This window comes from Acomys russatus, chromosome X (assembly GCF_903995435.1).
Source record: "Acomys russatus chromosome X, mAcoRus1.1, whole genome shotgun sequence".
NCBI lineage: Eukaryota > Metazoa > Chordata > Mammalia > Rodentia > Muridae > Acomys > Acomys russatus.
In genome coordinates, this window is record NC_067169.1 from 44,356,000 (window position 1) to 44,363,473 (window position 7,474).

Below are 7,474 nucleotides of genomic sequence, written 5' to 3' on the forward strand. Positions count from 1 at the left end.
ACTCTAGCAGAGACTCCTAGTAGCAGAGGCCATAGTGACTGAAAAGGATACCCTCTAACTAGACAAGACTCCCAGTAGAAGGAGGGGAACACCGGTCCACCCACAAAAAGTTGGACTCAAAGCTTACCCTGCCTATAAGATGTGTAGTGTGATAAACCTAGAACAGAAATATCAGAGACTGAATGTCCAACCAATGCCTAGCCCAACCCAAAACCCACCCCATGGGAGAAAGCATGGCACTATTAATGATACTCTCTTATGATTGCAGAGTAGCCTAGCAGAGTTGTCCTCTGAAAGGCTCCACCTAGCAGTGGTTTAAAACAGATGCTGAGACTCACAGGCAAACATTGGGCAATGCATAGGGAGTCTTGTGGAAAACTGGGAGGAAGGAGAAAAGGACCTGGAGGCGACAGGAGCTGCACAAGAAGACGAACAGAGCCAACTAAGCAGGGCCTAGAGGGGCTTGCTGAGACTGAAGCACCCACCAAGGACCATGCATAGACTGTTCTCTAGCCTCCACATGCACATTTACATTGGCATACAAACAAAAATAATGAAAATAATGAATAATTTGTAAAGCGAACATGGTGCTACAGTCTTATGATGGGAGATGGGAGGCTGAGACAGGCAGACCCCAGGAACTCACTAGCTAGCCGCTCTACCTTCTAGCCTCAGCTTCACTGAGAGAACCTGTCTCAAAAATTAAGGGGAAAGAGGAAGAGACTTGCAGTCAACATCCAGCCTCCACAAACACACATAGGCACACAAGCACACACGTGTACAGAAACATACCAAAGAAAGGGTGCAATTAATGCATACAGGAAGAGGAAAGAGGAAGAACTATGATCCTAACCCCTCTAGCTCTTTTCCTTCTTTAAGGAATACTTTTAACATCTGCTTCAAGAGCCCCCAGTTGAATACAAATCTCTGTAGCTTTGTGCACCTCAGCAGCGACTCTTTGCACTGTTGTAAAACAAATGCTAAATTCCTGAATGATGGAAGGATATAAACTGTTGAAATCCAGTAGCAAAATGAACTTGTTGTAAAAACCTGAAACAAAAAAAGCCACATAATGTCAAAAAAAAATCTAAAGTGCCATCAAAATATCTCATTAGAAGTACCATATATAGAAAATATATACCATCCTACACTATAAAGAAGATAAAATGAGGGGAAGTCAGCTACAAATCCATAAAATGACTCAGATTACAATAAACACAAATCACAAAAGGAAGGGTGAAAAGACTGCCTTTCTTGGGAACCAGTGACAACCAACCTGTTCCCCAGCATTTCCAAAGCACACCCTTATTAGGTGCCAACGCCTTCTCTTGTCAACTGTTAAGGAAATGGATCGTGTTCATTTCCAAAAATAGTTAAGCATTCTTTCCCATTACTCTGTCACCCCAAAACAAATAACAAATAAACTCAGTGAGTAGTGGTATGTGTATACCCACATACATACATATACACACTGTGCTTAAGGATCGGCCAAGAAAAAGATACATAAACGTCAGTAGTGGAACGATCCACCCTCTGTTCTCACAAAGGATGAACAGGAAACTACTCAACTTCCCCAGAACATTTATAAAAAGTTCTCTTCACCTTTAAATGAAATTGACATATAAGTGCCCACGGAAACAACACTAACTGCAAACACGCATTGGTAGCTTACTCCTCGTCTCTAGACCGCACAATCCCACTTACTCCTTCTGTTCCTCTGTGCTAGATGCTATCATATCCTTTTCATAGAAAAAGAAAGTGAGGTTAAGGGGCATTAAATAGGCAGCACCCAAACCAATATCTAACTCCAAAGTATCACTCCTTGTCATTACAACTAATCAAATTGCTTAACCTACAAGAAGAACATCATGACGGGAGGATCTAAACCCAAGGGGATCTGCTCAAACTACTGCACCAACCAAGGACAATATATACAATAAATATTGAACCCCTACTCAGATCTAGCCAAGGGACAGGACATTATCCACAACTGTCTGGAGAGCAGGGACAGTCTCTGACATGAACTCTGGTACCCCATATTTGACCACCTCCCCTTAGTGGGGAGGCCTGGTAGCACTCAGAGAAAGAATAAGAAGGCTACCAAGATGAGACTTGATAGGCTGTGACCATATGGTGGGGGAAGAGGTCCCCTTCTGTCATAGACCTAGGGGAGGGGAATAGGGTGAAAGAGGGAGGGAGGGAGAAACAGGAGGAGACAAGCAAGGGGATAACAATTGAGATGTAATCTGAATAAATTAATTATAAATGTCTCCTCAGCCAGGCAGTTATGTGTGGCATACCCCTTTAATCCCAGCACTCCAAGGCAGAGGCAGGCAGATCTCTGTGAGTTCCAGCCCAGCCTGGTCTACGGAGCTAGTCCAGGATAGCCAGGGCTACACGGAGAAACCCTGTCTCAAAAAACAAACAAAAGAAAATGGATCCTCACTGAGACTCCTACAGGTTATGCTGTTGTTGCCCTGTGTCATGCAGATCTTGAGTCTTTGGATCAGCAGGACTGGCCCTTTCACATGTCCCAACCACTCACAGATGATAGAGATTTTGCAGTGGGCCAGCTCAGAGGCCTGGATCTGGGCCTGGGTGGTAGCAGAACTGTTCAGCCCACTGCCTTTCCCTTATCCACACCAGCTGGGAAATCTCTCCAGCAGTGCTCTGGTTAGGCCACCCAGTGCTGTCATCAGCAGGAAGTACAGTCAGCTCACACCCAGGCTTCCAGAGCCACTCTACTCTACTTCTCAGTCAAGGCAAGTGGCCCACTCTCCCAAGTGCTGCAGTTCTTGGGCTGGGCTAGCTCTCCCCCTCTCATTCCCTGGTGGGGCTATCTCACCTGTGCCTTCCCCCACTGTGTTACTCAGGAAAGGTGCAGGGCCCACTCTTCGAGTGCTATAGCCAATGAGGGAGCAGGGCCAGCTCTCCTGACTACTGAAGGCGGTGAGGGGGGAGGGAAAACGGCATCACCTTCACACCCTTCCTACCTTGGGGCCAGCTCTCCCATGCTTTTACTTTCAGGGTGGATCACCTGCACCTACTCCATCAGGCTCAGCTCTACTGTGCTGCCCAAGCAAGGTGCAGTACATGCTCTCCTGAATGCTGCAGCTGGCAAGGGACAGAGCCAGCTCATCTCTTCTGTTCTCATGGCCCTGGGACCAGCTCTCTTGACTGCCACAGGTGGTGAGGGGCAAAGGGAAAAGGCATTACCCCTGTACCCATCCCATCTCATGACAGACATATAGTGGTGCCACCTTTCACTTACTCTACTCCTCAGGGCTGGCTTATCCACACCCCCTCCACCAGGGCCAGTTCTACTGTAGTGCACAGGACATGTACAGGGCCCAATTTCCCAAATGCTGCAGTTGGCAAGGGACAGGAACAGCTCACTGGTTCTCATGAGCCTGGGGCCAGTTCTCCCAACTGCCTCGGGTAGGGGCATCACCCTGCACCCATACCATCTCATGGCAGATGAGTGGCTAGGCCAGCTTTTCCACACTCTGGCCCTCAGGGGTGGCTCACCACCAGGCAGGGTTCAGGGCCAGCTCTCCCAAGCTCATGACCCTGTGCGTAGCTTTCCCAACTACCTGGGCAAGGCACAGGGGCCACTATCCCAAGTGCTGTCAATAATGAGATGGGGCCAGTTCTCCAGAGCACCACATCCAGTGAGGGGCAGGGCCAGTCTTGTGCAACCAATAACATCCAGGTAGTCCCTGGCAGCGGTCCTGACCAGGCACATCCTTATGTCCTCTAGTGGAAATATGAGCCAAAGACATCAACGTCTATCTCTGCCGTGGCATAGCAACAGATTCAGACATGGCCCTTTGTGGCAGCTCAGGTTGGGATCCTCCAGTCTCCAGTTCCATCTCTCTTCATAATGCTCAAGCTGCTCCACTTTTCTTTCTTTCCCATCTGACCACCACATACTCACACATTGTGGTGGCTCCAGCTGGTGGCAGACCTCTGGATGACATCCTCCAACTGTGCTATGTAGTGTTGTGGCAAGTGGATGGATGTCTGTGGCCCACCTGTACCATGTGCTGGAGGGCAAGTCTGGGTTGAATGGTGGTCTGCAGGTCTCTGTCTTCCTCCTCCTATGCTGTGTTGCCTGGATTTGATTTGATTTGATTAGTCCTGGGCATAAAATAGTTTTGGCCAACAAGTTAGGCATCAAGCTAGGGTAAACAAAGGCTTGCCATTTGGCTGATATAACAACACTACCAACAACAAGGTGTCTCTTTGCTCATTGCCAGGGTACATTAAATTTATTATTTTATGTGATAATTTAAGAGTTAGTAAAAAGAAAAGGCAAGACTTTTCTTTATTCATATATTTATATAACCATACTCTGTTATTAAACTTATAAAAGAAACAGATCCTCTCATATTCCTAATGCAGGGGCCCCTTTTAGTCTTTTAATTACCAACTCTGATGTTGTCACTTTTTCAGAGTAGATTTCATTTTCTGCCTAACCCAAGGAATCTAAAATAGTCTTGCTAATTTGTTTAATTGCTCGTTTCTTTACACTATTGTAATAAATAAGCTCACTGGAGACAGAGACTCTGATGGCCTCATTAGACTTTGCATTTACATAATAAATGTTCAACAACAACACAATGAAGGAAGGACTGAAAGAGATTAAAATGAAATTTAAGTGAGGAAGATTACAAAAGTCTTTTAACAATCATATATCTTTAAAAATCATGTATATAATACCCAGCAACTTTAGAAGGCAGAATTTATTGTAGAAATATGGTTTCAGAATTCTGAAGGTTGTTCTAAATATTAGTATTTCTTAAAACATAGAAATGGAGCAGGAACAAGTTTCCAGTTTCTATAGGTTACCTTTAACATTCCTCCATGGATCTATGATGACTTTTTCTCGTTAAGTACTCATTATATATTGCAATTACAAGCTTTGAGAATCACGTATCACTGCTTCTTTAGAAAATATAGTGAGGATATTATCTCGGGGTGCTTTGTTTTGTTTTCTCCTGGGGACTTTTGGAATTGAGTGTGAATTATTTTTGCAATAGGAACAAGGAATAAGTGCTATGCTTTAAAAGGGTGAAAGGGTGGTATGGTTCAAGAAAGAAAATGAGGATTAATTTTGGTGCAAATAAATTTTATTGCAGTCTACCAGGTCAAGCAACATAGCTGTGAAGAAAAATCTGGATGTTTGCTTTTCAGTTAATTCAGCTCAGTGCAGACATCATTTTAAAAATATTTCTCCCAAATGCTGAGAACTGAGACCTGATCACGCAAGAAATCTACCTGGTAAAAAAATAACTTCCCCTTTCAATATATACACCAAGTGTTTTTCAAAGGAGTAGAATTAAGTTTACAACCTTGGGTGCTTATTAAAAATTTGCATTCTTAAATACTATCACAGCATCCTAGGGAAACTCTTTGAGATCAGTCTAGTGCAGCAAATAGAGAGCCACACCCTGGTACAAGCTTGCTCCAAGCTTTCATCCTACCTCAAGAACCCTGTGATGGATGGGAGGTTTTTAAAGTCTAGGTTTTCCCCTGCAAATGTAGTAGTTGTTTTCCTTGCAAACCCCAGGCTTGTCAAACGGCATTGTACAGCACATGCCAAAAGGAAAGTAGACACCAACAGAGTCTCTGAGCTCATCACAATAGATGACTCCTCATATATAGCAGGAAAGTGATTTTCACATTTTATTTTTGTCTAACTTCCTAAAATGGTTATTTGATTATTCAGTAATCTTTCCTGTGAGCATTTAGAGCTTTTTAGATTCTCTAACAAATCAATATGATTTTTCTATAGCCTCGAGGGAGAATAAAAACCTTGTCATCAGTTATCAACAGAGCATTCTGCCACATTGACGCTGTCTTCTCGAATATCTCCAGACAGAGTGCTTCCAAATGCTCATCAGTTCCTCTGTTGCCTGTGATGCTTGGAGAAAGGAAAAGGCTGGGCTTGCCCATTTCTCCTTACTGCCATTATGCATTCTTTGAAACTCATGTGTTTGCATGTGCCCTGAAAGAAAACTAATGAAATCCATTTCTTCACTGACGGCAATCGGAGCTGAGCCCAGGCAGCAGTGATGCAATTGGTGTTTGATTCATCATGCCCACAGTTCTGCACCTGTGCCACTGCCAGCAGGGGCAAGGCAGTACAACATAACATTTTGCTCATCCACAGCCCCAGGGACAGGAGAGTGTACACAGCAAGGAAAACAAATTCCTGATGCAAATGCTTTCTGTTAACAACCAATGTGTACAGTTTACTAGAGCCGTGCCCTAACACCTTGTATTTTGTTATAATGTTTATACAGGATTGTATAAATATCTGTAGCTTGTCTGCTCAGCATAAGGATTCAAACTGACAAGGCTGTGGAGTTTTTTTTTCCTGGCTATCAACAAGGCCTCCCATGGTTTAAAGGCCAGAATAGATGGGCTATCACAGATTCCTGAACCAGTTCTCAAGGTTTAACCAGACACACCAACCCCACATGGATTCAGCAATCTGCTCCATTTTCTTTGAGACAGTAATCAAAAGGGCTCTTCCTCCTTGATTACTTCTGCTCCAGTAAGACAAACCTCCTGTCCATACCACATCTCTAAAATAGAGTCTTAACAGAAGGGTTTTGAAGGTTCCCAGTGCCCAATCACTCTTCATGTCTGGGGGGTCATCTTGCCTACAGCTCACTCTTGCCCCACACATTCACATACTTGAGAACAGTACAGAGCCAGAAATCATGTTGCTGCTACCACAGCTAGACCTCCTTTTCCTATGCTCTCTTCCTCCTCCATCCAAATGTAGTCACTGCAGTTAAGATTAGAGAAAAGGAAAAAAAAAATCTGCTTGAGGGTTAAAGTTGACCATACATTCAAAAGAAGCTGTGTCGCTCCTTTCAGAAAAGAAACAAAACCAATCATTTTGAATAGGAAAAATATAAGAACCAATAGCTAGTAAAAAGTGGTTAACTCCTAAACATACAAAGTCTAAGTCTCAGGAATACCAGAATAGGGAAGATGAAGAACAGGCTTTCCCTCTAGACTTTAAGGAAAATATGAAAGACTGAGTTTGTTCCCATGGCAGCTGACTAGCAGAGATCACTGAAGTGTCACCGGTATGGCTAGTTCAGGATGGTGAAGAAGAGCCTACCCATTAAATTTCTACAGAAACCTGAATGCCGCTCAGTCTTTCATACACCATTGACAACACAAGCAATCCTCTTCCATTGTGATGCCCTGCAATACACCTACAATGCCCTCTACTGACAAGGTTTATGCTGTACCTACTGGCAGATGAAATGTTTACAAGATCCAGCTCCCAGATTATACACAAAGCATATATTCTCACATTCCTATTCAGCCTTAGAGAATGAATTAAATGAATAATTATTGAAGCAAAGATTATAACTGCCTTTGTTTCTACAGAATATAATTGTCTTCATGGAAAATAATAAATAAACATATAAATAAAACCTTTTGGAAC

General features: G+C 43.6%; 1 non-coding gene and 1 pseudogene across 1 annotated transcript; both read right to left on the reverse strand.

Moving 5' to 3' along the window:
- Window positions 1-1,505: 1,505 nt before the first annotated feature.
- On the reverse strand, window positions 1,506-1,632 carry LOC127186027 (small Cajal body-specific RNA 24). The gene has a single exon (XR_007830282.1). It is a non-coding gene; the product is annotated as a small Cajal body-specific RNA 24 (non-coding RNA).
- A 2,499-nt stretch (window positions 1,633-4,131) lies between these two features.
- LOC127186049 (uncharacterized) lies at window positions 4,132-4,258 on the reverse strand (annotated as a pseudogene).
- Between the last annotated feature and the right edge of the window lie 3,216 nt (window positions 4,259-7,474).